General features: G+C 42.4%; 1 non-coding gene across 1 annotated transcript; it reads left to right on the plus strand.

The window, feature by feature from the left end:
* The first annotated feature begins 5,394 nt into the window (after positions 1-5,394).
* Positions 5,395-5,501, plus strand: LOC120278285. The gene has a single exon (XR_005541624.1). It is a non-coding gene; the product is annotated as a small nucleolar RNA R71 (small nucleolar RNA).
* The last annotated feature ends 351 nt before the right edge of the window (positions 5,502-5,852 follow it).

Genomic DNA, 5,852 nt, shown 5'->3' on the forward strand with positions numbered 1-5,852 from the left:
ACTCTGTTGCTCACTCAATTAAGCCATAGTGGAGTTTGTTTCTTAGCACTTAACTCTATCATGATAGCAAAGAACTCTTGGAATGTGGTGGTAGGATAAATCACACCGGAAAGGAAAAGGGGCCTTCCGCTACCTCTCGACTCATCCTCTCGACCCTATCCAACTTTTCTTTGTCTAATCCAAATGGAGTGTCATTCATCCACAAGGATTACCAAGATAGATCCCCAACCCTAGTGTCACTCTAAGGGAAAATCAATACAACAAGCATTCAAGATTGAAACTCAATCAGGACATCAATTAAAGAAGCAAAACATTAGTCAATGAAACAATATGACCCTAGGGTTTACAAGTCCAACCACCCAATAGGCGTTTAGCTCTCCATGGAGCAATGTACAATCAACAATCAAATTGAATGTAAAAGCAAGTGACACACCCCTTTGCGCATGTGTACCGTAAGTGTACGGGTTATTGAAGTAATAAAATACTCTAGTGAGTGGGTAGTTATATCCACAGGGAATAGTGCTCAAAAACACAAGAATTGCTATTCAACTATAGTGAAGATGATTTAAGAGTGGTGTGAACAATATCAATGCAAATAGAAATAAAGTAAAGAAGAAAGAGATGCAATAGAATAATAGGAGAGGCAATCTATAGAAAGTGGGGCACCCGGATATTGCTCACCCTAAGACTATTGTTTCAAGTGCAAGACCAATTATTATATCTCCTAAATGATGTCTAATGAGTCGTGGAAATCCTAAGACACATTGTCCCAAACCTAAGGTCAACTGTGACTAACCCTTATACTATGCCCGGTGGAAAGGGATACTCTCGATGCCTCACATTGTGTGGGGTTGCATGAAGATTTGGGGACTCAAAGTGATAAACCCTATTCCCTAATATAGATCAAACCCTTTGGTCTAGGTGAAAGACCCCAAGTCACAATTAAGACCCAACACTAAGGATTACTTCAACATGTCACACTGTTGGTCGAGCGATGTTGAAGGCCATAGAAACGTTCTACAGACCTAGCCAAAGCCTCTCCAAACCCTAGCCGCGAGCACTTCCAAAGGTGGATAAAAGATGAGAAAAGGATTCCTTAAAATGTCTGAATCGCAGCTTTTATAGGGGCTGGAATCGGGCATCCACACGGGCATGTGAAATTCCCACACGCCCATGTGAATTTCTAGAAGTTAATTTCTTGCTATAGTACTTTGGCAAAATACTCCCAAATCCACATTTTTCATTGAGACCACATGGATGGGCACATATACATGCGGTAGATAGCGTCGCGTCTTCAACTAAGCCATATTGACGAAGATCTTGCTAGTATTACACATGCTAGAACACATGAGTTTAACTGCCTTTGTGCCCCCTCTAATTTGGGTGTCCGCTCGAGCACAATGAAGGTTAGCACACACTCACATGTCTTTGAGCACAACTTGTGTCTTCAAGTTTGTTCAATCCAAGAACTTCATCAACAAATGCATCCACGATCTACTTTTGGTTCCTTTCTTACACCATTGTCTCCACAACCCTAAATGCACAAAAGAACACAAATACACATGCATAAGGGATAAAATCTGAGAAATATAATACTCAATATAAGAGGAGAATACTTCGTATTACTAATACACAAGCACTTATCAAACTCCCCCGCACTTAAGCTTTTGCTTGTCCTCAAGCAAAAATAAAACATTGAACGGAGTGATGCTCATACTATAGTACTGACCAAATGTACGGAACTAAATGGCATCAATGCTAGAGAAGCTGCTGTACGAACGGTCAAACTCAAATAACACTAACACCTCCAAGGTGAGCATGCGGATAGCCGGCCCTCGAATCAACAATAATCTGTGCCAGCTTCTGACTGAAAGAAGCTGGTCAATCTCAACGGCATATCATCCTCGAGCTGGATCTTTCTGAGTGCACTCAAGTTTGGGAATTGCGTCTGGTTGAACTTGAGCTTTGACAGACGCTTAAAATGGACCTGGTGCTCAGGGATGGCAAACTCCATGTGTTCCAGCTCAAGGTAGGTCTCTCTCGGATGCTTGCAGGCTACTTTCTTTATTTTGGGGGGCCATATCTGCAAGATTTGAAGAGAAATCGATCAATTAAACACAAAAATACAACTTTGTTGAAATCCACACGGTCATGTGGAAATTCTACACGCCCGTGTGGATCTACGAGGTGTGAAAGCCGCATGGACAAGTTACCAAAATCCTTGAAACACATTAAAAATTCATTTCAAAAACTTTCTAAAAACATTCATCAACCACTCAAGCATGAAAATGATGTAAAATTAACACCAAAAGCAAAGGAAATCAAAATTTTGGCTAATCGAAAGGAAAGGGGAGCTTACCGATGAAATGAGAATGAAAACTTTGAATGCAGCCGGAAGACTCACTCAAATCACTATAAATAGATGGAGAAGGGTCTGGATGGTGAGGAGAGGCGTTCTTTGAGCATTTGGGAATGATAAAATGAAGAGGTGTAAGTAGGTTGTAAAGAAAAGCAGCGCCTCCTTGCGTTCTGTGCGTGCACATGGGCGTGTGGAAATTAACCACGCCCATGTGACAACCACAGGGTTGCTGACAAGGGAAGACACACGCCCATTTATGCTCTCTGGTTAGAACTTTTCGCCTCTGAACACATCCACACTTGTGTGTGGAAATTAACCACGCCCATTTGCCCGACTCAGAGGGGCACCCACACGCCCCTGTGGCTTCTCTGTCTTCCTAAGAAAATGGCTAAGTGTTCCACACGCCCCTGTGGAAATTCCACATGAGCATGTGGATATTCACAGGGGTACTCACAGGGGCACTCACACGTCCCTGTGTGCTCTCAGGATGGAGGAGAAGTCTCTGTATAGTTTCACACGGGTATGTGAAAATTACCCCCTTGTGCCATTCACAGGGTCATCCACAGGGGTATTCACACGCCCTTGTGTCTTCTCGGGATGGAGTTAGAGAATTATGCAGAGATTCACATGCCCATGTGGAAATTCCACACGAGCATGTGACCATCACAAGTTTGTTCACAGGGCATTCACACACTCATGTGTCTTCTCGGGATGGAGAAATTGATCTCTGAATGGAGACACACGGCTGTGTGGAAATTCCACACTGCCGTGTGTCTTCTTTGGATGACTTAGAAAAAATTACAGACTATGCGGAAAAAATTTCTGCAAATTATACACAAGTAGAGCCTATATATACTATGAAAAATTAACCATAGAACCATGGAAAACATGCTCAAATGACCAAGAAACTTCTCCAATCACGATTTAGCACACTAAAACACCCACAATCCATGAGAAAAACACAGCAATAGCTTGTAAAAGTCAACACACCAACACTCAAGCTCTTATTCATGCAAGTATTAAACTAAATTCTAGAAAAGCGATAAAGACATGAGTTATCTCCCAAGAAGTGCTTGTTTAACGTCACTAAGCTTGATGTACCTGACCTTATGTCACAGGAGCTCATAGATGAAGGTTGCCCTCTTACCTACAAGTGGAAAACACGATGCACATAATCTTTTCAAGCTAGAGAGAGAACTATCAAGCTTGTTACCACACAAGGGTTCATCACCCTTACTCCACTCTTGCATATCCCCATTAGTCCTAGGGTACTTCTTGTGATGTCTCCTTGCTCGCTTCATCTTTTTATCATCGGCTTCATGATCCCCAAGGTAGGTTGCAACTTTGTCCTCTTGACTAAGTGTCAAAACATCTTCATTGTCCACCTCTTGATCTAGGAAACCCTCATATTGGTTGGAACACATCATTTCCTGCATGTATTCATCAATTAACTGATAAGTAGGGTCAAGAAAATACAAAGTATCATCAAAATCAAGAGAATATCGCAGGGCTTCGGTGAGGCAGTATGTCAACTTGTCATCACCAACTGTCAATGTCAACTCCCCACCATCCATGTCAATGAGAGCCTTGGAAGTGCGCAAGAATGGCCTCCCAAGTATCAATGGAACCTCGACATCCTCATCAACATCCAATACCACAAAGTCCATAGGAAATATATACTTGTTGACTTTCATAAGTACATCTTCAATGATACCCCTCTGATGTCTAACTGTTTGGTCGGCTAATTGAAGTCTCATCCGAGTAGACGTAGGCTCTCCCAAGCCTAGCTTCTGAAAGAATTAGTAAGGCATGACATTGATACTAGCCCCTGAGTCTGCCAATGCCTTCTCTTTACCTAAATTACCAATATTGCACGGAATGATGACGCTTCAGTGGTCTTTCTTCTTGTTTGACATATTCTTTTGCAACACCACCAAGCATGAAGCATCTAAGCTCACAGATGCACTCTTCTCCAACTTCCTCTTGTTGGTCAAGAGGTCTTTGAGAAACTTTTCATAGCGTGGTATTTGAGACAACGCCTCCACAAATGGAATGTTGATGTGCAACTGCTTGAAAAGACCCAAGAACTTCTTATATTGCTCATCATTTTGGTCGTTCTTCAATCTTGAAGGATAAGGGACTCTTGGCTTGTAAGGTAGGGGTGCCACCTCCTTTTTTTTGCTCTCTCCTCAACCTCCACAACCTCGGGCAACTCAACATTGGTCTTCTCACTAGGGAGCCTACTCTCAACTTCACAACCACTTCTCAAAGTGATCGCATTCATATACTCTCTTGGATTGGTCTCTGTGTTGATAGGTAAACTCCCCTGAGGTCTTTGTGAGAATGACTTAGCAATTTGTCCCACTTGGTTCTCCAAGTTGTGCAATGATGTGGTGTGGTTGCGAAGTGTGGCTTCAACAGATTGAAATCTTGTATCTGACAATTAAATGAACTTGGTCAAGGCCTTCTCTAAATCGGTCATCCTATTTTTCAACACTGAAACTCTATTCTCCTTGTTTGGGGCTAGTTGTTGTTGTTAGAAACCCGGTGGTGCCATAGTCTTCTATTACCCTTGATTACTCCAAGAACGGTTTGGGTGGCTCTTCCACCCCGGATTGTAAGTGTTGCTATATAGATTTTCTTGCCCTCTCATTACAGTACCTATAAAATAAACCTGTTACACAGAAGTGGTACCACCAATCAAAATTGGGAAATCAAATGGCTCATGTCCTCCCTCACACCCAGTGCAACTCATCACGGCCTCCACTCTAGGAGAAGTTAGAGGGTCTAACTTCTTGCTCAATGACTCAAGCTGGGCCGCTAATGATGTGACTACATCAATCTCATGAAGTCCGGCCACCTTCTTTCTGTCCCGTGTGTTCCACTGATAACTATTCATAGCAATTTCTTCGATGAGATGTCGGGATTCTTCAGGGGTCTTGCTTCCTAAGGTACCTCCTGCTTCAGCATCTAGTAATTTCTTTGTGCTTGGGTTCAAACCACTATAAAAATTTTGAATAATCATCCACTCGGGAAACCCATGTTGAGGATATTTCCGCAGGATCTCCTTGAACCTGTCACATGTCTTAAAATGAGACTCCAATTCCGTTTACACAAAAGAAGATATCTTATTCCTAAGCTTCGCAGATTTTCTGAGAGAGAAATATCGGCCATGAAAATCTTCTACCATCTCCTCCCATGTAGTGATCGATGCTCTAGGTAATAAATGTAGCCATAGCTTTGCACTCCCTTTCAAGGAAAATGGGAAGGCCCTCAACTAGATAGCATCATCCATTACTCCATTAATCTTGAGCATGTCGCACACTTCCAAGAAATTCTCAATATGATTGTTTTTGGATCCTCATCGTCCAAACCATTAAACTATGCTGACAGCTGTAACATCTGGATGAAGCCTGTTTTGAGCTCAAAACTCTGAGCTATAATCGGTGGCTGCATAATACTGGATTGGGTGCCAAGAACTGCGGGTCTGGCA

This window comes from Dioscorea cayenensis, chromosome 15 (assembly GCF_009730915.1).
Source record: "Dioscorea cayenensis subsp. rotundata cultivar TDr96_F1 chromosome 15, TDr96_F1_v2_PseudoChromosome.rev07_lg8_w22 25.fasta, whole genome shotgun sequence".
NCBI lineage: Eukaryota > Viridiplantae > Streptophyta > Magnoliopsida > Dioscoreales > Dioscoreaceae > Dioscorea > Dioscorea cayenensis.